This window comes from Erythrolamprus reginae, chromosome 2 (assembly GCF_031021105.1).
Source record: "Erythrolamprus reginae isolate rEryReg1 chromosome 2, rEryReg1.hap1, whole genome shotgun sequence".
NCBI classification, from domain to species: domain Eukaryota; kingdom Metazoa; phylum Chordata; class Lepidosauria; order Squamata; family Dipsadidae; genus Erythrolamprus; species Erythrolamprus reginae.
The window spans coordinates 321687471-321715207 of record NC_091951.1 but is presented as its reverse complement, the minus strand read 5'-3'; the positions used below and the strand labels follow the sequence as shown (position 1 = coordinate 321715207).

The 27737-nt window shown below is 41.5% G+C and overlaps 1 protein-coding gene and 1 long non-coding RNA gene across 4 annotated transcripts in view; one reads left to right on the top strand and one right to left on the bottom strand.

Moving 5' to 3' along the window:
* PDE4D (phosphodiesterase 4D) overlaps window positions 1-668 on the bottom strand; it is a 945814-nt gene extending 945146 nt beyond the window's left edge. Inside the window, exon 1 of one of the 2 annotated variants that reach the window (XM_070743323.1) lies at window positions 31-668. The gene's annotated coding sequence lies outside the window, so the exon portion shown is untranslated. The remainder of the gene's footprint in view (window positions 1-30) is intronic. The other variant, XM_070743330.1, reaches the window with a different exon arrangement.
* LOC139162679 (uncharacterized) overlaps window positions 183-27737 on the top strand; it is a 39584-nt gene continuing 12029 nt past the window's right edge. The window contains exon 1 of one of the 2 annotated variants that reach the window (XR_011558360.1): window positions 183-212. This is a non-coding gene — a long non-coding RNA (uncharacterized lncRNA). Of the gene's footprint in view, window positions 213-23186; window positions 23385-27737 lie in introns of those variants that run through there. The other variant, XR_011558359.1, reaches the window with a different exon arrangement.

Genomic DNA, 27737 nt, shown 5'->3' with positions numbered 1-27737 from the left:
AAACCAACCCAAAAAGCAAAGTTTACTCACGGGGATTCCTCCCGGAGAGGCAGCGATTTGAACAGGACAGGAAATTCCAGCGCCACATCAGGCGCTGTGCCGGAGAAACAGACCTTTTTGGAGGGGTGTGTATGTGTGTCAGGAACAGGCAGGGCCCCCCCCCCCTTGCAATTACGAGCAGCCTCGGGACTCGTGCTTGTGCATGCTGAACGGTAAGTGATGAAAGGGAGCTCACTTTCATCAGCCACTCGCTTGTCCTCGCTCAGCTGCAAGTCTAACTGGCTGGGACAAGCAGACCCAACACTCCCACCGACAATCCAAATGAAAAGAGAAGGGAAACCTCTCTCTCTCTCTCTCTCTCTCTCTCTCCCTCTCACTCTCTCTCACTCTCACTCTCTCCCCATCCCTCCTTCTCTCCCTCTCTTCCTCTTTCCCTCTCTCTCTCCCTCCTTCCCTCTCTCCCTTCCCCTCCCACCTTCTCTCCCTCTCCCTCCCTCTCTCTCGCTCCCTCCCTCTCCCTCCTTCTCTCTTTCTCTCCTCTCGCTCCCTCCCTCCTTCTCTCTCCCCTCCTTCCTTCTCTCTCTCTCTCCCTCCCTGTCTCTCTCTCCCCTCCCTACTTCTCTCTCTCCCCCTCTCCCACTCCCTCCCTCCCCCTCCCTTTTTCTCCCTCTCTCGGCTGCTGGGGCTACCGCTCCTTTTTCCAGGCAGGCGTGTGTTTAGGGTGGGCGGGGCTCTGGCAGCCCCGGGAGATGGAATCGCACAGCCTGACGTGGTTTTGAAGGCTTTCCGAGGAACAGGTGATTTGCTTTGAAGGAATCCCATGATTTTGCAAGCCGGCGCTCCACGTTGCAGCCGGAATCGCGCCTTGCCTCTCCACCACACCACACCACACCCCGGCATAATAAAAGCGCCTTCCTTGAGCCAGAGCGTACCTGCGTAGGGGAGCAGCGCGCGAGGGCTTTGCTGTGTTTCTAGAAAAGAGCCAACTCGAGCAGGAGTTTCTAATTCTCTGGCGCGAAATCGCCCAGCAATAGCATTTTTAAAATTATTATTATTATTATTATTATTATTATTATTATTATTATTATTATTATTATTATTATTATTATTATTATTTTCCTCCTTATGGTTATACTCTAAGAAAGTCTATTGATGAGCTGTGTTGATCCTATTCCTCCCAACCCAAACTATCTAAAATTTAGTCTCTTATTCCTCTGAAATAATAATAATTATTTATATTTATATTTATATTTATATTTATATTTATATTTATATTTATATTTATATTTATATTTATATTTATATTTATATTTATATTTATATTTATATTTATTTATTTATACTTATATACTGCTTCATAGTGCTCTTAGAGCCCCCTCTAAGTGGTTTACAGAGTTAGCATATTGCCCCCAACAATCTGGGTCCCCATTTTACCCACCTTGGGAGGACGGAAGGCTGAGTCAAACTTGAGCAGGTGGTTAAGTTTGAACTGCTGAACTTACAGCTAGCAGTTTGCTGAAGTAGCCTGCAGTTAAGAGAGAGAGAGAGATCACAATGGAGTGCATGTGAGCACACACGCACACACACAGATTCCTTTTGGGAACGGAGACATTCCTTAAGTGAGTTTTGCCCCATTTTACAACTTTTCTTGCTGCTGTTGTTAAGTGAACCACTGCCTTTTGAGAGTGGAGTATCCCAGTTGTTAAGTGAATCTTGCTTCCCCATTGACTTGGCTTGTCAGATGATTGCAAAAGGGGGATCCCTTGATCCCGGGACACAGCAAAGGTCATAAATATGAAGCAAACTGTTGCTGGGCGTCTGAATGTTGACCACGGGGATGCTGCAGAGGGTGTCACTATGAAACATGGTCATAAGTCACGTTTTTGGTGCCATTGTAACTTTGAACGGTCACTAAATGATCGTTCACGCACACATTCCCAAGCCCATTCCCTTCTCCCCATGCATGCACACTACCTGCCCTGCCTCTGTGCATGCGCACAACACCACTACCCCACCCCCATGCATGCGCACAGGTCTGACTGAAGCCTGGGATGGTGAAAAAATGGCAACCGGAAGGTTGGAAAAACAGACTTCCAGTTTCCCCGTTGTTCCATTTTTTGCACCTTCTAGGCTTCATGGAAGCTTCTTGAAGTCCCAGAGTACAAAAGATGGCACAACGGGCGAACCGGAAGCCTGTTTTTCCAAACTTCCAGTTTGTCCATTAGGCCATTTTTTGCACACCGGAGGGTGAAACAGCCTTCCCCAAGGCTAAGAATCAGCTGGCCAACATGTGCATACACGCTGGAACCTACATAGGACAATGCCTCACGTGCCTTCCGATATAGCTCCACCTGCCACCTGTGTCTGCCATCACTGTTCTAATTGCTCTGAGAAATGCTTGGAGAGATTATCAATATTCTAGAAAAGAAAGCATCACTTTTGCTTGATGATTGCAAGAGCCACTGTAGGCAAGAATCGTCCCAAAATTCAAAGGGAGTGGAAGCATGAAATACTCTTAGAAACATAGAAACATAGAAGACTGACGGCAGAAAAAGACCTCCTCGTCCATCTAGTCTGCCCTTATACTATTTCCTGTGTTTTATCTTAGGATGGATATATGTTTATCCCAGGCATGTTTAAATTCAGTTACTGTGGATTTATCTACCACGTCTGCTGGAAGTTTGTTCCAAGGATCTACTACTCTTTCAGTAAAATAATATTTTCTCATGTTGCTTTTGATCTTTCCCCCAACTAACTTCAGATTGTGTCCCCTTGTTCTTGTGTTCACTTTCCTATTAAAAACACTTCCCTCCTGGACCTTATTTAACCATTTTTTGCCTGTGAGCAAGTCCAAACTCAACTCAGTCAAGATCCAGTTTTAGGCAGTGGGGTGGGGAGAGGGAGCAGGCAGGACCTCTGGTCCAGAGACAGAGTCCCTACCTTTCCAGCGCATACCAAAAAATTAGGTCATGGAAAGGTCAACCACAGGTCAACTTCAGTGTTGGCGAGCTTTCTCTATTTAAAGGGAAGCTAAAATTGTCTTCCCCTTTTCTATTGGTCCAGTAGAGAGATTCCCCCTTCCCACCCTTTGTTTGGTGTTTGAAAAGTACTTTCATCACAACATTCTGATCAATGCCTCAGTGATACTAGGCAGGAGGAAATCTCTGGAAAAGGAGCTCTTACCCAGTTTGGATTAAGGATTAGCCATTCCTTGCCCTGAGGATAGTTGCCTGGGGAGACTCTTTTTACATGAAATCATAAAGTACAGTGATGGCGAAACATTTTTTTCCCCAAGTGCTGTAAAAGCCTGTGCCTGCAGGCCAATGAAGCTGACTGTATATCTGCAGGTCAGCAGTTCAAATCTCATCACCGGCTCAAGGTTGACTCAGCCTTCCATCCTTCCCAGGTGGGTAAAATGAGGACCTGGATTGTGGGGGCAATAGGCTGGCTCAGTTAAAAAGTGCTATTGCTAACATGTAAGCCACCCTGAGTCTAAGGAGAAGGGCGGCATAAAAATCGAATAAATAAATAAATAAATAAATCATACATGCCTGAATGCCCACATCCATAATTCAATGTCCTGGGAGGGCAAAATCAGCATCCCCCGCTCCCTCGGAGGTCCTCTGGAGGCCAGAAACAGCTTGTTTCCCAACTTCTGGTGGACCCAGTAGGCTCGTGTCTCACACTCCCAAGTTCCAAAGGCTTCCCTGGAGTCGGGAGAGCTCCCATGTCCCTGGAGGTTCTCTGGAAGCCCAAAACACCCTCCCAGAGCCTGTGTGTGAGCCAAAAATCAGCTGGCCAGCACACACATGCACGTTGGAGCTAAGCCAGGGTAACAGCTTGTTTGCCAGCAAATATGGCTCCACGTGCCACCTGTGGCACCCATGTCATAGGTTTGCCATAATTGATATAGTACCTATGATCTATCTGAGATTAGGATTCATTGGAGGTGGCTGCCAATGCATAAATTAGAATCTGGACCCAATGCTGCGCCAAAGCTTATGAATGCAACAACTCATAACATGGCGATCAATATTTTCTTACTTTTGTAAAGGATGCAGTCCTATTTGGACCGGGAGTCACTGCTCACAGTCACTCATGCCCTCATCACCTCGAGGTTCGACTACTGTAACGCTCTCTATATGGGGCTACCTTTGAAGAGTGTTCGGAAACTTCAGATCATGCAGAATGCAGCTGCGAGAGCAATCATGGGCTTCCCTAGGTATGCCCATGTTACACCAACACTCCGCAGTCTGCATTGGTTGCCGATCAGTTTCCAGTCACAATTCAAAGTGTTGGTTATGACCTATAAAGCCCTTCATGGCATAGAACCAGAATATCTCCGAGACCGCCTTCTGCCGCACGAATCCCAGCGACCAGTTAGATCCCACAGAGTTGGCCTTCTCCGGGTCCCGTCGACGAAACAATGTCATCTGGTGGGACCCAGGGGAAGAGCCTTCTCTGTGGCGGCCCCGACCCTTTGAAACCAGCTCCCCCCGGAGATCAGGACTGCCCCCACCCTCCTTGTCTTTCGTAAACTTCTTAAAACCCACCTCTGCCGTCAGGCATGGGGGAACTGAGACATCTCCCCTTGACTATGTAATTTTATTTATTTATTTATTTATTTGTTTGTTTGTTTGTTTGTTTGTTTGTTTATTTATTATTTAGATTTGTATGCCGCCCCTCTCCGTGAACTCGGGGCGGCTCACAACAGGCATAAACAAATCGTACAAATCCAAATAGATTCAAATAAATTTAAATATTTAAAAAAGTTTTTAAAAGAACCCCGATATACTAACAAGCACACACACAAACATACCATACATAAATTGTACGTGCCCGGGGGAGATGTTTCAGTTCCCCCATGCCTGATGACAAAGGTGGGTTTTAAGAACTTTACGGAAGGCAGGGAGAGTAGGGGCAGTTCTAATCTCCGGGGGGAGTTGGTTCCAGAGAGTCGGGGCCGCCACAGAGAAGGCTCTTCCCCTGGGGCCCGCCAACCGACATTTTAGTTGACAGGACCCGGAGAAGGCCCACTCTGTGGGACCTAATCGGTCGCTGGGATTCGTGCAGCAGGAGGCGGTCTCGGAGGTATGTATGGAATGTTTGTGTGTATGCTTTTATATAAGGTTTTTTTTAGGTTTTTTAATGTAAAATTGTTATTTTAGATTTTAATATTAGATTTGTTATTATATATTGTTTTTGTCACTGCTGTGAGCTGCCCTGAGTCTGCAGAGAGGGGCGGCATACAAATATAATTAATAATAATAATAATAATAATAATAATAATAATAATAATAATAATAATAATAATAATAATCGAGCTGCAACGACTCTGGCATAAGCCATTGAAAGTGGTCCCAGTGGTACTTGGCACGCTGGGCGCAGTGCCAAAGGATCTCAGCGGACATTTGAAAACCATCGGAATTGACAAAATCTCCATCTGTCAATTGCAAAAGGCCGCTTTACTGGGATCGGCAAACATAATTCGCCCCTACATCACGCAGTCCTAGGTGCTTGGGAAGCGCCCGACTGGTGATGAAATACGAAATCCAGCATAGAGATCTCGTTTGCTGTGTTGTACTGACATAATAATAATAATAATAATAATAATAATAATAATAATAATGATGATGATGATGATGATGATGATGATGATGATGATGATGTTATTTATTTCCTCTTTGTGCCTGCCTCAATTTGGTATAAACCTAGGGAAAAGTTCCTTAGGGCAGCCAGCTGGACTATCTTATTCGATCACTAATATTTGATTTCAAAGTACAGTATCAAAGTGTCCACAGAGTGTGATCAAAATGTCAAGATGGTGAGCGTAACATTTTGGGATTGAAATTCCTGCCTCTTTTTTTTAATGTGCATCACGTATAAATTTTTCTAACATAACATTGCAGAGCAGATTTTATAACTTCTGTACTTTGAGAATGCGCGAAGGGATACCTTCATCCAAAAAATCCTTTTCTTGAAATCACCCCTTTTGTGGCATGTTATCAGAATGGCTGGGTCTTTCCAATTAAACAAAATCCTTGTCCTGGAGGCACCTTTGGCATAACACACCCTTGTCTCTATTTTCTGTTTGAGTCATCTCTGTAATCTGGAAGCTTAGAGGATATACACTTCCATCCGCGAGAGTAATCTATCATGAACATCTGGGAACTGAAAATCCAAGTTGGTAGTGATGTCATTAGATCCTATAGCAACCAATATATTACAAATATATATCTGCTGGGAGGGGGCTGTTAACAATCTATAGGAGGAGTGTCAAACTCAAGGCCCGTATTATTTATTTTATTTTTATTTTTATTTATTCGATTTTTATGCCGCCCTTCTCCTTAGACTCAGGGCGGCTTACAACATGTTAGCAATAGCACTTTTTAACAGAGCCAGCATATTGCCCCCACAATCCGGGCCCTCATTTTATCCACCTTGGAAGGATGGTTTTCTGTCGGGCTCTCTGGTAGAATTCTCCCAAAAATTCGCAGGTACAAATTTCAGACACACACACATTTGAAAATTCAAAACAATGTTCTTTATAATGAAAATTCACTTAAACTAAGCCCTCTTTTGGTATAGCAAAGAGCACTCATCTCCAAACAAACTGGTAATTTATACAAGTCCCTTATCAGTTCTGTGATACTTAGATTACAGCTGTGAGGCATTTCACAGTCCTTCTTCTTTCACAAAGTGAAACACACTTTGCTCTGGTTTAGTTTCAAAGCGGGGAAAAATCAGCACACAAAAAGTCAGTCAGTAAAGCAGTCACGAAACACAACGATCAGATAATCCTCCACAATGGCCAAACCCACAGGCTGCTATTTATAGCAGCCTCACTATTTACTACAGCCCCATCCAACCACAGGTGGCCTCATTTTCTTTGATAATAATCTCTCAGTTGTTGCTTCCTATGTATCGCTCTCCGCATGTGTGGCTGTATCATTAACTCTTGTTCTGAATCCAAGGAGGAGCTAGATAATTGATCTCCTTCTGAGCTGTCTGCCACACTCTCCTCCTCCCTGTCACTCATGTCTTCTGGGTCAGAGGAGCCTTCATCATCAGATTCCACCAGGGGCAAAACAGGCCTGCAGCATGTGGATGTCTCCCCCACATCCACAGTCCTTGGGGCAGGAGCTGGGCCTGAGCTAACCACAACAGATGGAAGGCTGAGTCAACCTTGAGCCGGTGATGAGATTTGAACTGCTACAGATCTACAGTCAGCTTCAGTGGCCTGCAGTACAGCACTCTACCTGCTGCGCCACCCTAGCTCCACCTCATATGTCGATCCGGCCCATAGGATGTTTTGATCTGGCCTGCGGCGCTACCCTGGAAACAGCAAAGGACTAGCCTCTGGTGCCTCTGCCGGGGGGTTTCCTGAGCTCCGTTTTGCAGGAGTTGCAGGAATCTGTCACAGACAAACACGGAGCTTAGGAGCCCACTTTTGCTGGCAGAGTGGTCTGGCCACCACAGCAGTATCGGGTTGCTGCCAAAATGGATAAGGATGGCGCACCAGTAGCAAAAATTGAGCTGCACATGCAACACCCAGGGGAAGAGCCTTCTCTGTGGCAGCCCCGACCCTCTGGAACCAGCTTCCCCCAGGGATTAGGATTGCCCCCACCCTCCCTGCCTTTTGCAAACTCCTTAAAACCCACCTCTGCCATCAGGCATGGGGGAATTGAGACATCTCCCCCAGGCTTATATAGTTTTATGTATGGTATGCTTGTGCTGTATGTTTTTAAATTAATGGGTTTTTAGATATTTTTTAAAATATTAGATTTGTTCATTGTACACTGTTTTACTATTGTTGTGAGCCGCCCCAGGTCTGTGGAGAGGGGCAGCATACAAATCTAATTCATAATAATAATAATAATAATAATAATAATAATAATAACAACAACAACAACAACAACAACAACAACAACAACAACAACAACAACTTTGCTTCTGCTGCAGGATGCACATACAACCCAGCAAGATTTTGCTTCTGCACATGCACAGGAAGCAAAATCTTGCAAAGGAGCACATGCATTATTTCGGTGATTTTTGCTACAGCGCATGCATGGAAGCAAAAATATTCCCAAAATCTCACACACACGCGCGCATGTCCCCTCGCAAGGTTTTGTGTCCTGTGCATGCACCGAAGCAAAATCTCACTGGGACGTGCACCTGCAGAAGAACATAAGAACATAAGAAGAGCCATGCTGAATCAGGCCAAAGCCCATTGAGTCCAGCATTCTGTGTCACACAATGGCCCACCAATTGTCCATGGGGATCTTGACCAGAAAAAGAAGGCAAGACCCTCCCTTTCCCTTGACCCCCAACAAGTGGTACTCAAGGGAATCCTGCCTGCCTCAACCAACATAGAGGCAGCACTTGGACATCCGAAGAATGAAAGCTGTGTGCATACTGCACCAGTAGCAGCGGAATCGGGAATCCGCTCCTGCACAACAGGTACCCCGACATGAGTGACATCAAGCTGGCCCTCCGGAGGTCAAATACAACCTTGATGCAGCCCTCAATGAAATCGAGCTGACCCGCTTGGTTTATAGAAACAAGGAAGATGTTAAAAGGGGAAATGGAGTCCAATGGAAAAGCCATTCTTTCCAAGAGTAAGAAACAAAAGAAAAGGCATCCTTCTGCATCCTGGAATGCTCTTCCAGACTCCGTGGTTTTCTACTCCCAACCCCAAAACCTTTAACCTTAGACTATCTACAATTGACCTCTCCCCCTTTCTAAGAGGCTTGTAAGGGGCATGCATAAGTGCACCATGGTGCCTACCATCTCTGTCCTAATGTTCTATTGTCTTCTATCATTACTTTTTATCATTACCTATCTATGTTTATTTGTACATATTACCATTCTATAATTGTTTGACAAATAAATAAATAAGTCTTCGGATGTGGCTTTCCTAAAGCAAGGTTATATGGAGAAAAACCAGCCTATATGATTTGATGATAAAGTGGGCAGATGTTTTAGGGAGAAAGCCATCCCACAGATATCCAAGCCCTGACCCATGACAACCAAAACCTTAAATTGTACCTGAAAGCTATTTGTAACCGGCATGGCTCCTGCAGAAGTAATTTAAATGGGCTCAACACTCTGGACCAGTTGCAGCTTATGATTATACTTCAAGGGCAGTAGCCATCTGCAGTTCATTGCAATCAAGAGGAGATTAAAGCTGAGATGATTGTGAACAGTCTCATATTCTAGGAAAGGTTATAACTGGCATGCAGGATAAAGCTGGGTAAAGTTATGGACATAGCAGCGGTGGGCTACAAGCCGGAACGCTAAATTGCGTTCACCGCCACAACTCATAAGTTCTTGCAGGACCAGCGCAATTTTGATGCTACATCTGTGGCGGTAGCAAAATCACACATGGAGCCGCAGGTAAAACCTCGACAAAACATGGGCGCAATTTTGCTACCTCCACAGGTGCAGCAGCAAAATCGCTCTGGTCGCGCAAGAACTTACGAGCCGTGGCGGCGAGCGCAATTTACCATTCAGGCTCGTAGCCCATCGCTGGGCCATAGTTACCACTGGAACTAAAACTGGAGTTGAGTGACTTACCAATCCAAAGCCACTTCATCACTTTCTCCTGATTGCCACGATACAGCCATGAATATGGGCTGGAATATCTGGATCGCATGCCCCAAATTCAGATATTCAGCCGGAATGTCTTCAAAAGCACTCAATAATATACATGGTTCCTTTTTCTGCAGTTGTAGAAACACTGGAGTGAGAACTGAGTCCTCCTTTGTCTTTGAGTCTGACGAGGTACTTTAGATTCCACAATGTGGTCATGATATTGCATACATCCTGAGTTGAAGAAACTTCTTGGATGAGAAGCAATAGGTCTACAAAGAAAAATCAGAAGGTCCAGTTGCCTCTTGAAAAAAACACCTTGGAGACAACCATGACCTGGATGACTAAGGCAGAGATGTCGAAGACTATCCTGCATCTTAGTGGGATTCAAAAACTTTTAGCAACTGTTTCTCCCCTCACTTGCTGGGTGAGTGTGGGTGTGGCCTACTTGGTCTCCTGCGTCACAGTGTGGGGGGGTCATTTTTGTCCACCCCAGGCTCCAGAGGCTTTCTTCGAGTCTCCAGGAGAGCGAAAACAGCCTCCCTAAGGCTCCAGAAACCAGAAACAGGCCTGTTTCTGGACTTCCGGAAGTTCCAGGAAGTCTGTTTTCCCCCTCCAAGAGATTCCATGGGGCCCTCCACTTACCTGGCATTCAAAATGGGCTTCATGGAGACTCCTGGGAGGGGAGGGGAGGGGCAGTGTGGGATGGGCCAGCTAGTCCTTGCAACTACCAGTTAGGCGAACCATATGTAAAATTAGCATCCAGTTTACCCGAACCGGCTTAATCTCACCTGTGGTTAAAAACCTCTGAAACTGCTGAAAACCAGACAGGCCACCTGACCTGATTGTAGTTTACACTATTTGAACCCTGACATTGTGGTTTGTAAGGCATGATTTAGCTTTGCAAAACTATATAATTGTATTTTATTTAATAAATCATTGTTAACTGTAGCTTAACATAAAAGGTAAATCTAACCACAAGCTGTTATAATCCTCATACTCTACAGTGCCACCTATCAAGATCCTTGTAAATTTGGATATTTTTATTTTTAGGCTATCTTTTCTCCGATGTGCTTTCTTTGTTATTGTTCCTTTAGTTAATTAAACTACTTAGTTATAATCACCCAAGCTCCCTGCTCCCAATTCTAAAGGTCTATAAAGCAAAAACCACACCTGTGCTAACATATGGTGTGGAATTGTGGGGCCTGTTAAAGGCTGCACAACTAGAACAAAACCAAGCATGCTTCCTAAGAATCATCTTGGGGACCGATAGAAATACATCTGCAGCAGCAGTAAGAGCTGAAACTTGCATCCACTCCATCTACAGTTTAACAGTTATTAAAATCTTCAACTATTGGTGGAGGATTCTCCCAATGGAACCTGACAGACTCCCAAAAATGTGCTTAGAAGAACAGATGGACACACCCAAACCCACTAACATGGGTCAACCAACTTTCTCAAGCCACCCTATATTTCGGCTTCTCAATGCAACACCTGCTTTCAGCTGGACATCAGGCCAAGGCAATATTTAAACAAAGAGTTTTAGATGTTAATGCACAAACTGATATTGAGGCACTAGCTAAGTGCAGGTCACTGAAATGGTTAGCCAAGAACAAAACAGCTTTTCAACTAGAAAAATACCTGACAATGGGTCTGACCCAATACCATAGAACAGCACTCACTAGAGCAAGATTTGAGCAGTTAGATTGTATGGTCAAATATGGACGATTCCACCAAGTACCATATTTTGAGAGAACACGCATTTGCACTGCACCAGAAATAAAAGACATTGCACATGTGCTACTCAATTGTAAACTATACTCCTCAGTAAGACCTCAGTATTTACAGCCCCTACTTGACAAAATCATACACTGGGACTGTAATAAACAATTATATTTTCTTCAGGGTACAAATATATATGTAGTTTCTAGAACCGCTAAGTTTATAGTCAGGGCTGTTCAGATGAGAATACGTTTTATAGAACATATTGGGGTGGCATGCAAAAGAGATGAACTCACTTAAGAATATTTTATATCAGTATCTTAGATTTGTTTAATATAATCCTTTGCACGAGTTATATTCTCATGTTTTACTACTCAATTTTAGCATATTATACTGCATTTTAACTTATTATTTATTCAAATTCCCTCTATTTTAGCCAATTTTATTGTATTTTAACCAGTCACAGTTTTATGATGACCGATGTGGTCCTTTTCCTTGCTTTGATATGGTCGATTGACTAATCAAATAAAGTTGATATTGATTGATTGATATTGTTCCTGTAGGTTTTAATTTATTTTTTTTATCATTTTGCTGTTTTAAAACCCTGGCATGTTCAGTAAATCATGTGGAGTTAATAGATTGTAGATAAATAGGGGGGAGGGGAGAAAGTAGAGAGATAGATAGAAGGCCTTTTCACTGCATTGTCTTAACCAAATCCAAGAATTTTGTGCTTAGCTAACTGGAAATCAAGTAATAAGGTCTTGCAAAACCAGTATGTTTATAATTAAAAAACAGGAATATTTCTATTCACACAGCCATAGTCTGTCCTTCATCACAGGCATCTTCTGAAACAATTGGTGTTTATAAATGGATCAGCACCATTTCCTTTTTCAAAAAGCGACACAGAACATTTTAACAGAATGTTTAATCTCACAATATATCTAGTCAACATATTCAGCATCATTTATTACTGGGAAATGGGAAAAAAGAACCAAGATCTTTTTACCATATGTGTGCACATGTTAACACACTTTTAAAAACTCTAAACCAAAGGTAGGGTGTTTTGGGGGTTCTGATTTCTACAAAACAGACCCTACTTTTAAGCCTTTTAGCAAAAACTTGTTAGCAAATACTTCAGAACAAAAGGATTTAGGGGTAGTGATTTCTGACACTCTCAAAATGGGTGAGCAGTGTGGTCGGGCAGTAGGAAAAGCAAGTAGGATGCTTGGCTGCATATCTAGAGGTATAACAAGCAGGAAGAGGGAGATTGTGATCCCCTTATATAAAGCGCTGGTGAGACCACATTTGGAATACTGTGTTCAGTTCTGGAGACCTCACCTACAAAAAGATATTGACAAAATTGAACGGGTTCAAAGAAGGGCTACAAGAATGGTGGAAGGTCTTAAGCATAAAACATATCAGGAAAGACTTAATGAACTCAATCTGTATAGTCTGGAGGACAGAAGGAAAAGGGGGGACATGATCGAAACATTTAAATATGTTAAAGGGTTAAATAAGGTTCAGGAGGGAAGTGTTTTTAATAGGAAATTGAACACAAGGACAAGGGGACACAATCTGAAGTTAGTTGGGGGTAAGATCAAAAGCAACATGAGAAAATATTATTTTACTGAAAGAGTAGTAGATCCTTGGAACAAACTTCCAGCTGACGTGGTAGATAAATCCACAGTAACTGAATTTAAACATGCCTGGGATAAACATATAACCATCCTAAGATAAAATACAGAAAATAGTATAAGGGCAGACTAGATGGACCAGGAGGTCTTTTTCTGCCATCAGTCTTCTATGTTTCTATGTTTCTAAACCATAGTTTATTGATGTAGAAGACTTCACGTGCAGAAGCTTCCCATGATCCCATCCACATGTTGCCTTTGGTCTGTCTACAGATTGAGCAGGGCGAAGTTGTCCCTCCACAGCTATGCTCCCTCTGTTTCTATTTTAATTCTATTCATTGCTTTTTTTTATTGCCAACGATATTGTAATGTATATCTAAGCATAAATGCTAACATATACAGTGGTACCTCGAGATACGAGTTTAATTCGTTCCGGACCTGGGCTCTTAAGTCGAGCAGCTCTTATCTCGAACGACTTTTCCCCATAGGAATTAATGTAAATAATTTTAATTGGTTCCAGCCCTAAAAAAACTCACAAAGTTAGTCTAAATTATGCAGAAAGACATGTTTTTAATGAAGAAATGTACATGTACATATAAATGAATAATGAAGTTTCTTTCACTTAACTTGTAAACTTTCTTAAACTTTTAAATTTACATATGTTCAACTTCTCTGCCACCCAATCCTGTAGGATAGAGGTCCCCAACCCTTTTTGCACCAGGGACCGGCTTTAAGCGATCAAGAGAGGAATGGGTGAATGAATGGACGGAGGGTGGGAAGGAAGGAAGGAAGGAAAGAGGGAAGGGACAGGAACAGAGGAAGGAAGCAAGGAAACTTATGAAAGGGGAGAGTAAGAGAGGAATGAGTGAAGGGAGGGAGGGAGGGAAGAAGGTGGGAAGGAGAAAGAAAAGAAGAAATAGAGGAAGAGAAGGTAAAAGAGAGAAAGAAAAAGAGCTAACTTCCGCGTTCAGCTTCAGGAGACAGCTGCGAAGCCGCGCGCGTGTTTTAAAAGGTTGCAGCCGGCCTGGGGGGCTCGGGGGGGTGCTGGCAAGCCCCCCAGGCCGGCTGCAAGCCCCCCCCGAGCCCCCCAGGCCGGCTGCAACCTTTTAAAACACGCGCGCCGCTTCGCAGCTGTCTCCTGAAGCCGAACGCGGAAGTTAGCATTCGGCTTCAGGAGACAGCTCCTTGGCGCTCGTATCTCGAATTTGGGCTTGTAAGTAGAACAAAAATATCTCTCCCCTCCCAGCTCTTATCTCGAGTTGCTCGTAAGTAGAGCAGCTCTTATGTCGGGGTTCCACTGTATATACTTTTTTCTTTCATGTGTTTAAGTAATTGGGAAATGACCACCTTAAATGAAGCTTTTCTGCAGGAGCTTTAAATATTAATATAAATTATTGCAATATGTGCAGCATGTTTATTTGCATCAAGACTTCTCTGCTTGTATTGCTGAGTAGGAACCAGGGCTTCTGTCACAAGAAGTGACACCACAGTGGCCCCTCTAATGAGCCCCTACCAGAGTCTTCAGTGTATCAGGTGTTCCTGAGTTCGAGGTTGTATAATTTTTCCAGAATACTTTGCAAAATTCTTCTTCTCATTTGGGAGACACAACTGTCTGGCAAAGAGGGTCTTATTGGGCCTCTGAGTATCCAATATTTGTGGGAAGATGTGGGGCATCTACACAGAAGAAAAAAATACAACAAGGTAGCACACCAAATGATTGAAGTTCCATCTTTTTTGAAATGTGAAAATAAAAAAGACCAGGTTTCCGGTCATAAATGTGCACTTCTTCACACACACACACACACACACACACACACACACACACACACACACACACACACACAAGGCCCTATGTAGTAATGGGTTCTAAAATCTTTACTACCTGCATACGTAGAAGTGTCAAAGGTGCAAAAAAGTTGAAGGTGCAAAAAAAGGGCAACAAGTATGATAAAGGAAATGGAGCACCTCCCTTATGATACCAGGTTGCAAGCCTTGGTCTCTTCAGCCTTGAAAGACGGCGTTTAAGGGGTGACTTGATCGAAGTGTATAAAATCATGCATGGGATAGAAATGGCGGATAGAGAAAAATTCTTTTCTCTATCACACAATGCTAGGACTAGGGGGCACTCCCTAAAACTCATAGATAAGAAAGCGAGGACAAATCAAGGGAAATATTTCTTCACCCAGAGGGTCGTTGGTTTAAGGAATTCACTTCCAGAAGAGGTCATGACAGCTGTCAGCCTGGATAGCTTCAAGGCAGGATTAGACAGATTCATAGATGCCAAGTATATCGGTGGTTATTGAAACGGATGTCCATGTTCTGCCTCTATGTTGGTTGAGGCAGGCAGGATTCCCTTGGGTACCATTTGTTGGGGATCAAGGGAAAGGGAGGGTTTTGCCTTCTCTTTCTGCTCAAGATCCCCATGTAGAATTGGTGGGCCAGTGTGTGGCACAGAATGCTGGACTTGATGGGCTTTGGCCTGATACAGCATGGCTCTTCTTATGTTCTTATGTTCTTGTGTGCTACTGGTTCTAAAAACTGGTCTGAACCAGGAGCAATCCACTGCTGGTCCTATGAGAATACAAGAAGATGATTGATTGATTGATTGATTGATTGATTGATTGATTGATTGATTGATTGATTGATTTGACTTCTATGCCACCCAATGCCAATGGGACTCAGGGCGGCTCATCCTCATTTTAGCCATCATCTATCCACTGCAGGATGAAGGTTTCTTCTGCATGTTCCCAACCAATATGGTTCCCAACCAATATGGTTTTGAGCTTTCTTTTGCCAATTGGGCCCACAATACTTGCTGATCCATCTTGTTTTAGGTCTCTTTCAAGGACGCAATTTTATCAAATGGGATCCATTTAATAAGAAGCATCCACAAGAGATGGATCCATTCTATGACTGCTATGATCCACCTGCCATCAGTTCTTCTTGCTATAGTCTGGCCTTGTTCTGAACGTAATGACTCTAGAGTCCTCGGAGAGAGGCGGCATATAAATCTAATAAATAAAAAGATAGATAGATAGATAGATAGATAGATAGATAGATAGATAGATAGATAGATAGATATGATAGATAGATAGATAGATAGATAGATAGATAGATAGATAGATAGATAGATAGAGATGATAGATAGATAGATAGATAGATAGATAGATAGAGATGATAGATAGATAGATAGATAGATAGATAGATAGATAGATAGATAGATAGATAGAGATGATAGATAGATAGATAGATAGATAGATAGATAGATAGATAGATAGATAGATAGATAGATAGATAGATAGATAGATAGATAATAAAATAAATATGTGGTGGCACCTTTCTAAAACTCAGGCTCTTTTTCAATGACTGCATGTGCAAAAGTGTTAGAAAAAGTAGAAAGGCACTACAACTAGTGCAAAATCTTATCCAAAGAGTCATGGAATCTTTTTTCAGATCAATCATTTGCTTTCAAATGCATGCTGAAAAATAATATGCCAGCCTAGTCAAAATAAAATGATTTAAATTATTGGAATATGATTACTCCCGAATATTTCATAATGTCCCTTTTCTATCTCATTATGGAATACATTTTGATGGCAACTTTAGGAGAGGTTCTAAGGGACTACAGGTTGGGCAACCTTGGTTTAGCTACCACGCCTTTTAACTCTAATTGCTCTATAGTTCAGTTTCTGAAATTTTCAACCGACACACCTCTTTCCCTACCCAGGGTGGCTGCTTATACATCATCGAAGCTTTGAAAGGAACACTTGCAAAGTAGAGCACATAACCAAGTGTGATAACATCAACATGATCACCAAATAAATAATACAACAGGACTTCCTCCACTCATTCATAAGGAAAAGGGTTCCAGCTATTGGTATAGAATAATAATAATAATAATAATAATAATAATAATAATAATAATAATAATAATAATATATAATTGGTGCAATAATCACGTTTCTGAAGAAAAAAGCAAGATCCATTTTCTTTTAACAGGTGGGGAAAAATTGGTCTCCTAAGTGTATCCATGCAACTCTTGATTTATCTACTTCTGTTGTTTACAAATTCTGAAGCAGTCAAGACTGGAATGAAAGAAGAGTTTCATTCTGGAAAGAAAGGAGTTTAACTGACCTAGACGTAACCAGCCAAACCAGTTGCATACATTTTTGTAAGCCTGACTTACCAAACACTTGGTTTTGCCAAAAACAACAGTGTTCGGTAACAATCTTGGGGCAACTGTGATGATGCATTAGGGAAAGAGCAAGCTTAAAAGAGCAGAACAGTTGATTCTTCAAGGTCAGAATTGCTTATCCTGGCACCTTTAAATGTGTCCTTATACAGCTCCTGAACCCTGCGACCTGCATAAAAGTGGCTATAGTTACAACATTTTGACTGTGGACAACATAAATTAACCCATCTGGAGGTCAGATTAAGTGGAGGGGGGAAGTAAGATCGTACATTTAGGCAAGACAAACGAAATGCACAGGTGCAGTATATCTGGCATCTTGCTCAACAATAATTGTGAGAGGGATCTTGGAGTTCTAGTGGACAAGAGCAGTGTGCAGCAGCTTCCAAAAAAGCCAACACAGTTCTAGGCTGCATAAACACAGGGATAGAATAAAGATCACATAAGGGCACACTTGGAATACTGCATTCAGTTTTGGTCACCACAATGTAAAAAGGACGTTGAGTACAGAGAAGAGCAACAAAGATGATTAGGGGACTGGAAGCTAAAACATATGAAGAATGGTTGCAAGAACTGGGTAGGTTTAGTTGAATGACTAGGGGACTAGGGGAGACAGGATAGCAGTGTTCCAATATTTCAGGGGCTTCCACAAACGAGAGAGTGAAACTATTCTCCAAAGTACCAGAGGATAGGACAAGAAGCAATGGGTGGAAACTAATCAAGGAGAGAAGCAAATTAGAACTAAGAAGAAATTGCCTAACAGAACAATTAATCCGTGGAACAACTTGTCTACAGAATTTGTGAATGCTGGAAGTTTTTAAGATGTTGGATAACAATTTCTTGGAAGTGGTATAGGGCTTCCTGCCTAAGCAGGGGGTTAGACTAGAAGACCTCCATGGTCCCTTCCAATCCTGTTATTATATTATTACTTTTGTTTCTCCATCACAGAAGAGAAGTGATGGATTAACAGCAGTGCAACGAAAGCTATGCCTTTACATTCTATCAAAAAAGAGTTTAAAACTCAGCCTTTACTGCTATTCCTAACAAGCAAAATAAAAATGCATATCAAACCACATGAGCAAATTTTATATATAAATATAAATATGAGCAATAAGAATCTATCATCTCCCTTGGCACAACTTTTATAAATCTTTATAAAAATTTAAAATTTCAATAAATCAAAGATCAATTAGTAAGGATATCTTCTTTAAAAACAAAAAACAAAAGAGCCTCTACCTACCTTTCAATGCGAATGTGTTGGGAGTATAGCTTATCTTTTATTTCTCCCCTTTTCAGCAATTCATTTACTCCTGAAAGCTGTCCTCTGGATAAATGCACATTAGAAGTGCAAATATTATTTCTATCTACCTACTATTTGTTCATGTTCATTCCGGGATCTGCATTCAGATGGTTAGAAGTTAGTAGGAAAAAGAAATGAATGCAAGAGTTTTCCATCCCAAAACAGCTTGAAAGAGAAGGAACCAAAAGCAATTTGAGAAAAGATAGCTACCATTGTTGGTAGAACTTTGAGTGACAATCCTATTATTGCCAGTGAAGTGGAACTTGCTAGGAAAAAATTGTTTCCTACAGTTCAAGAAAAATTAAGAATTTAAGTGCTACTATTTCCAGCGGACAAGAGATGGAGCCAAACCATATGTTTCAATTATTGTGGTTTATTCTCTTTAACTGTACAAGTAAATAAGTATAGATATTTCAGCCGGAGGCAACTCTTGGGTGTCCTTGTTTGGGCTGGAAATTGAATCAGGCTGGAGGTGGTTAACACTTGAAAGGGAGGCGTCCAGGAAATACCAAGGCTGTTGATTAGATCAGGGAGATTAAAATATACCTCAGTAGACGATGGCAATGGCTAATCATGTCTGAATTTGCCAACAAAGGTACATGAATATGCTCATAAAGTCACTAGAGGTCAGACTGAACTCAAAAAGTAACTAAGGCTACAGGTGCAGAATGCACTTGCCAGGTCCCACTGTAGTGGCACAAACCGTGACTTCTGGCTCAGTCCAAAGATTTGGCACTAGCTTTATAATGCTGAATGGCTTAAGACCAGAATTTTTTTCATTTATACTGCCTTAGACGCAGGAAAAACTATTTCAAAAGGTCAAAGTTCAAGATTAGCACACATTCACTGCAGGGGTGAAATGCTTCCGGTTCGCTCATACCAGATGGTTGTCAGAGAGCCAATCACAAAGGCAGCATGAGGCTCCGCCTACCTGCTCAAACGCTGCCATTTGTGTGCTTTTACTCTCTGCGCATGCTCAGTGTATTATTTATTTATATTTTATATTATTTTATATTTTATATTATTTTATATTATTTTATATTATTTTATATTATTTTATATTATTTTATATTATTTTATATTATTTTATATTATTTTATATTATTTTATATTTTATCCAGGACACATTAATACACAATAACGGTAATAGATGATACCTTCAAGTACAATATATTAGAGGAAGAAAAGAGGAGAGAGTATAGGAATAAAAATATATCAATGAGAGAATAGAAGAAAAGATATAGGGATAGAAGAGAAGATATAGGAGATATAGGAGAAATAATAGGACAGGGGTTGGAAGGCACATTAGTGCACTTATACACGCCCCTTACTGACCTCTTATGAATCTGGAGAGGTCAACCGTAGACAGTATAAGGGAAAATGTTGAGAGTTAAGGGCTGATATTATGGACTCCGGTAATGAGTTCCACGCTTCGACGGGTCTATTGCTAAAGTTGTATTTTTTACAGTCAAGTTTGTAGCAATTAATATTAAGTTTGAATCTGTTGTGTGCTCTGGTGTTGTTGCGGTTGAAGTAGAAGTAGTCGTTGACAGGCAGGATGATGCAGCATATGATCTTGTGGGCAATACTTAAATCATGTTTAAAGCATCGTAGTTCTAAGCTTTCAAGACCCAGGATTGTCAGTCTAGTTTCGTAGGGTATTCTGTTTCGAGTGGAGGAGTGAAGGGCTCTTCTGGTGAAGTATCCTTGGACATTTTCGAGGGTGTTAATGTCAGAGATGCAGTATGAGCATGCACAGAAGGTAAAAGAACACAAATGCAACAGAGCCTCACACTGCCTTCACAATCGGCTTTCCGACGACTGTCAGGCACGACTGAACTGGGAACATTTCACCCCTGATTCACTGCAGGATAAAAGTCACAAGATTCATTCAGAACTCTTGCTGGGACCTCTGAAGAGCAGTTGCTAGTCCATATATGTCAAACCAAACCCAATGAAACTATAGTACCTTAATGCAATGTATGAAACCCAGCCAGTTTATTTGTTTAGTAAGCCGTGATTAAAATAAGCCCAGTGTGGTGCAAGCTCTGAAAAGGCACCGAGTTCAGCGAGTGGCCACCATGGGAATTTAGTGTCGCAGTTTGTAAGTGATTAATGTCCGTTAGAACATTAACCCCGCGGAGCCGATAGACGAAGCCTTTAGTCATTTGTTCAAAACAAGATTTCTTTTATTATAAAAGTAGAAAAATAAAATATGTCACGAGGGACAACACAACAAATATGTCTTCACATAATAGAGGTAAAAGAAGAATGAAGTTTTAGGATGAAGAAGAAGGAAGTGATGTTAGTTTTGCAGGATATTACATCATAATAGGAGGATCTTAGTAAGGCACACAAAGTTAACTCTTTAATTATTGAATGTCTCTGGGGCTGGCAATATTTAGCGTGACATTTAGGGAGCATTTTGTGTGAATGCAAGTTGACTTACTGATAAAGCGGTTGTGATGGGCTGTTAGCAGAAGTTGTGATTGGTTGTTACGAGAAGGGAAACATGAAAGGCAGTTCTGAAACCCTCCCGGGTTTTGGATTATTCTAATCACAATAAGTAGCACATGGGAAATTTGCATGCTGGAAACTACAAACTTTCACACAACCGTTTGTTGTTTACACAAATGTTTCTGAACCCACATAGAAGGGCAGGAGAGTTCTCAATTAAACAAAAGTGTGTCTGACAACTTATTTATTTATTCTTTATTTATTTAGTTAGTTAGTTGATTTTTTTAAAATGCCGCCCTTCTCCTTAGACTCAGGGTGGCTTACAACGTGTTAGCAATAGCACTTTTTAACAGAGCCTGCTTATTGCCCCCACAATCCGGGTGCACAATTTACCCACCTCGGAAGGATGGAAGGCTGAGTCAACCTTGACCTGGTGATGAGATTTGAACTGCAGATCTAGCACTCAGCTTTAGTGCCTTTGCAGTACTGCACTCTACCGACTGCGCCACCTGTTTGCCCAGAAAAAAAAGAAAAGGGCCGTTGGTACTAACTTGATACATTCCTTCTCGTAGGGTGGAACTATCATCCAGAATGGAGTTGACTTCGTCCAATCAGATGAGGACTGAGTCTGTTCATTTAAATACTGGGGAGCACATCTGCCTTCCTCCCCCAGTTACGATGAAGGCTGAGGGATAACAGACTCGACATGCTAATATGAATTCAGGAACCAACAAAGTCCATGCTTACGAAAAACATGCTCAAAAGGATAGAATAGAAGCTGCAGACATCATGATTATTCTTAATACCCTAGATCAGGGCTCTCCAACCTTGGCATCTTTAAGACTTGTGAACTTTAACCTTCAGAGTCCCTCGGCCAGCTTTTCTGGCTGAGAAACTCTGGAAGTTGAAGTCTTCAAGTCTTAATGTCACCAAGGTTGGAGACTGCTGCCCTAGATCACTAACAGCTGCTGCAGTCTGAAAATTTTATCCTAGCTCTTTCTCCATTGTAACTGTTTCAGGATGAGAATGTCCTTAAGCTTGTCAGATTGTTGTCAAATCTTTCTAAATTCTTCAGTGTAAAACTACATATAAAACAAACATTTGCGGTGTTGGGGGCATTTCGATGTTATATTGGTAATGGCCCAGCTTTATACTTCTTCTATTACCTTGTTGTAAAAACCCTAGATTTAAAAGCAACCACCAGGGATGAGTAATTTTCTATGTTTTGTGCTAGTAAATGTAAATTTCTTTTGCATTTGAGAAGTACCTTAACCCTTCCAAGGTTATAGTTGATCAAACTAACCTCAGAGGTATTATTTAAATAAGGCAACAATTGGTTCTGACAGTAATTCTTCATGTCAGCCTCTCAGCATAGGAAATAGCAAGGTATTTAATGAGCAGGACATACCTACACCTCTTTTAAAGATCAGAAATAGAGTGAGTCATAACAATAGTTGTAGGGCAGGAATTCTCAAACCTTGCAGGGCTACAAACCTATACAAATAGGTGTGTCCTTTTTATTATATTAACAACACATATGGAGCACAGTAGCTGACGTAGTTAGGGTGCTGGCGTGACAATTCAAGATCCGAGTGCAGCTGCGTCACAGAGCAAACACCTATCTTTCACTCCAGCCAATCCAGCTGTTTGAAGCATGCAAAACACAAGTAGATAAAAAGCACATATGTCTTTTAAACAATACAACCCATTTACAGTTCAGTAGCCACTTTTACTTTGGGACTATTGGACTAACAAAAGAAATTTGCCATGTAAAGAATTTCCTTTGAGTGCAATGGCAATTTTTGATAATGCAAAGTTCAAAAAGTTTGATTGGATTGCTTTGTTGGAGAACTGAGAACATCAAAAGAAATAGTATGATATCCATCCTCACTGTAGATGCAGTGTGCTTAAAGAGAGAGGCTTCTTAACTTTTCCCTTCTTAATATAGCTGATATCACACATTTTAGGTAATTACTCTATTTTTCAGTGTGTAAGATGCGCCTTTTTCCTCCCTAAAAGAGGCTGATAATTAGGGTACATCTTATACTCTGAATGTAGCTTTTTTCCCCAGCCCTAACTAGCTGCTAATGATCTTCCCAGCTCTTACCTTGCAGACTCTTTCATTGTTTCTCTCTGTGAAGAATGTTTTCCAAGCCCTAAGTCTTTGCAGGGTTTGTTTCATTACTCTAACTTGCTCTGAGTAAGTTTCTTTCTAGCCCTAACCAGGTGCTAATGATGTTCCCAGCTTTTACTGGCTTGCAAGCTCTTTCATTATTACTCTCTGCAAAGAGGAATGTTTTCCAAGTCCTAAGTGTTTTCAAAGTTTTTTCTATTGCTCTACTTTCTCAGACTGTTTCTTTCCAGGTGCTAAAGATGTTCCCAGCTCTTACTGGCTTGTTACTCTCTCAGAATAATTTTTTTAAGCCCTTAACCAGGGGATAAAATAATGTGCTAAAGCTGACCAGACTAAGGATGCCAGCTAGATGAATACCTGGTAAGTAGATTCTTTTCCCTATTTTCCTCCCCAAAAACTAAGGTGCATCTTATAATCCGGTGCGTTTTATATTCCAAAAATACAGTAACACTTTTTTTTAAAAGCAATTGGCTAAGTATGCATAAACTGCTCACAAGCCATACTATTGTTTAGCATTGGGTTAATATAGAACTGAATAGTCTTATGGACATATACAATTGGGGAGAAATTTTAATCGGTAAATCACAAGTTTTTAAATTAAAAAATTGATCTTTAAAATAAATCAGTGGAAGTTATTTGTTAGATTTTATTTGTCGGATTGTATTTTCAATACAGTTAGAATTAATATAAGGGTCTATTTTCATTCTGCCATCTCTCTGGAAAATCGAGTAGTGGGCTATGACTTTGTACACATAAAACCTCCAATCTTGTCAGATGTGCTCTGCATTTTCCTCTCTTCTTTCCCTGAATAAGCCAGCTTGTCTGAGCAAAGCAGAAAAACTGTGAAGTTTTGGCTTAGCTGTAATATGTTTGACAATTTAACAAGTAGTTTTTCATGGAGTGGACCAAATCAGTCAAATAACACCTCTGACTAACTTCTATTTATTATAGGTTATTCGAAGACTACAATCATGTCCACATTCTACATGTTTCTACAACTGCACACCTATTAAAGCAAGAGACAGCATCTTGTCCCAAATTGACTGATATCACAAAGCTAAACAGAAGCAGAGTTCAACAAGAGACTCCCAGTAAGGACTGTAGGCTAGATTGGAACATGTAGAAAGAAACCCAGAAATTAATGGCAAATCACTTCCATCCTGCTGCCAATACAATGAAATAACCTTGACTCAAGGAGGACTTTATTCCCTTTGGTAAGGAGATTCCTACCCTCTGGAATATCATGCCCTTCATGTAAGATCTGCCTCCATCCACCCTTTAAGTGTCCAAAATGGCATAAACACCTGGTTCTGCCAACTGGCTTGACACCTGAATTATTTATTTATTTATTCATTCATTCATTCATTCATTCATTCATTTAATTTTTATGCCGCCCTTCTCCTTAGACTCAGGGCGGCTTACAACATGTTAGCAATAGTACTTTTGAACAGAGACAGCCTATTGCCCCCATAATCCAGGTTCTCATGTTACCCACGTGAGGCGTTGTCCTATGTTAGCTCCAGCACGCATGTGTGTGCTAGCCAGCTGATTTTCAGCCTTTGGAAAGACTGTTTCGTCCTCTGGAGGCTTCAAGGGAGATAGGAAAACTGGGCAAAAAAACCCCACCCAACAGGCAAACTGGAAGTTTGGAAAAACAGACTTCCGGTTTGCCCGTTGTGCTGCTTTTTGAACTCTGGAGCCTTCAGGGAAACTTCCTGAAGCCCTGAAGTGCAAAAAACAATACAACAGGTGTTTTGGTTGGCTCTGGCCCAGCTCCTGCTCCAGGGAATGTGGAGGTGGATTCAGGGTAAACTTCAACATGTCATAGGCCTGTGTTATTGCCGACAGAGTCAGTGCAGAGTGTAGTTTCCTTGGACGAAGAAGAAGGTGGGAGTGACTTGGAAGAGGGGGGCTTGGCACACAGCCCAGGCAGTCAATCTTCATTATCTTCCATTGCTTCAGATGAAGAAGTCTAGGACCCATGCAAGCGCAGAATTATGCGTAGAAGAGACCAAGTAAGGACATACAGTGGTACCTCGAGATACGAGTTTAATTCGTTCCGGACCTGGGCTCTTAAGTCGAGCAGCTCTTATCTCGAACGACTTTTCCCCATAGGAATTAATGTAAATAATTTTAATTGGTTCCAGCCCTCAAAAAACTCACAAAGTTAGTCTAAATTATGCAGAAAGACATGTTTTTAATGAAGAAATGTACATGTACATATAAATGAATAATGAAGTTTCTTTCACTTAACTTGTAAACTTTCTTAAACTTTTAAATTTACATATGTTCAACTTCTCTGCCACCCAATCCTGTAGGACAGAGGTCCCCAACCCTTTTTGCACCAGGGACCGGCTTTAAGCGATCAAGAGAGGAATGGGTGAATGAATGGACGGAGGGTGGGAAGGAAGGAAGGAAAGAGGGAAGGGACAGGAACAGAGGAAGGAAGCAAGGAAACTTATGAAAGGGGAGAGTAAGAGAGGAATGAGTGAAGGGAGGGAGGGAGGGAAGAAGGTGGGAAGGAGAAAGAAAAGAAGAAATAGAGGAAGGGAAGGTAAAAGAGAGAAAGAAAAAGAGCAAGAAAGAAAGAAAGAAAGCAAGAAAGAAAGGGGGAAGGGACAGGAACAGAGGAAGGAAGCAAGGAAACTTATGAAAGGGGAGAGTAAGAGAGGAATGAGTGAAGGGAGGGAGGGAGGGAAGAAGGTGGGAAGGAGAAAGAAAATAAGAAATAGAGGAAGGGAAGGTAAAAGAGAGAAAGAAAAAGAGCAAGAAAGAAAGCTGCAAGCACCCCCTCGAGCCCCCCAGGCCGGCTGCAACCTTTTAAAACATGCGCACCGCTTCGCAGCTGTCTCCTGAAGCTGAACGCGGAAGTTAGCGTTTGGCTTCAGGAGACAGCTCCTTGGCGCTTGTATCTCGAATTTGGGCTTGTAAGTAGAACAAAAATATCTCTCCCCTCCCAGCTCTTATCTCGAGTTGCTCTTAAGTAGAGCAGCTCTTATGTCGGGGTTCCACTGTATTACAGGAGATAAGAGAGGCCACCTGTGTTTGGGTGGGGCTCCAGTAATTAGGGCTGCTGCTATAAATAGCAGCATGTGGGTTTGGTCGTTGTGGAAGAGTATCTGATCGCAGTTCTTCAGGAATCGTGTGTTGCTGTTTTCTGGACTTCGTTTGTTGATTTTTCACGCCTTTGAAACCAAAGCAGAGCAAAGTGTGTGTGTGTGTTTCACTTCGTGGAAGAAGAAGAGCTGTGACGTTCTTCACAGCTGCAAGCTAAGTACTTAAGGACTGATAAGGGACTTGTACAAACTACCAGGTTGTTTTGGAATGAGTGCTCTTTGCAATACAAAAAGAGGACTTTGTTTATTTTGAATTTTGTGATAAAGAACATTGTTTTGAATTTTCAAACGTGTGTGTGTCTGAAACTTTTACCCTTGAATTTTCGGGAGGCTCCTACCAGAGAGCCCGACAGAAAAACAGGCAAAGCAGAAGTTTGGTATATGGACGTCTGGTTTGCCTGTTGTGATGTTTTTCGCACTCCGTGGCTTCCGGAAGTTTCCCTGAAGGCTCCAGAGTGCGAAAAACAGCACAACAGGTGAATTGGAAATCTGTTTCCCCAAATTTCTGGTTTGGTTGGTTTTTTCATGTTCTCAGGCTTTATGTACGGGGATTGGGGGGGGGTTATATGCAGGAACAGCATGGCGAGTGCACATATATTGGGGGGAGGAAATGTGTGTAGGCATGTACAAACACACACACACATCCTTTTGGCATACGAACCAAAAAAGGTTCACCATCACTGCATTAGAGGCTGTGGATTCTAATTCTGTCACAGGCCTGAAAACTGTCTGAGTGACTTTAAGACGGTCATTCTCTCTCAACACAACCCACTGCACAGGGTTGTTGGTTTTTATGGGAAAAATAGGAGAAAGCTATGTACATCATCCTGTGTTATTGATAAAAATAATAAAGGTGGGATATAGTTTTTATTTTTAACTATGTTGAAAAACCATAATCTTCCTTGCTTTTTAAAGAGATGGGGAAACATTTACAAACAGTATTTTAGTGTGGAATCCTTGGTGCTCTCTCAGCTTGATTGTTTTCTTGCATACATTTCATTACCAAACAACAGTAGGTAACATTATTAGTGCTAGTAGAGAGTAGGTTTTTTTAATATACTGGTGGCTTGGCTTGTCAATATTGGTGGGAATGGTCCTGGTAGTTCTTGGGATTGTTGTTTACTGTTAGCTTGTTTGTCTGAATTGGTAGTTCCTTGATTTGCGTCTTGATTATTAATGTTGGTGTTAATCTCTTTTCATCTGGGTGTTGATTGCTGGTGAAGATGGAAGTTGGTCTTTTTGTTTCCTTTTTGGCTTTTTGATTGACAGAGTATGTAGATACTGTTTATCTCTGTGTGCCTGTTTGTGGCCTGAATTTCAGGCTTTCAGAATTCTCCAGCATTACTTATTTTACCCTTATGGACAATCATTAACTGTTGTACCATAGGACTTTTGACAAATGTATCTTTTTCTTTTATGTACACTGAGAGAATATGCACCAAGACAAATTCCTTGTGTGTCCAATCACATTTGGCCAATAAAGAATTCTATTCTATTCTATTCTATTCATTTGGAGACTTGGCTTGGTTTAGGGTACTCACAGTTTCCCAGTTTAAACTATGATTAAGTCTGCCCATGTGAATTAAAGGGTTTTTGT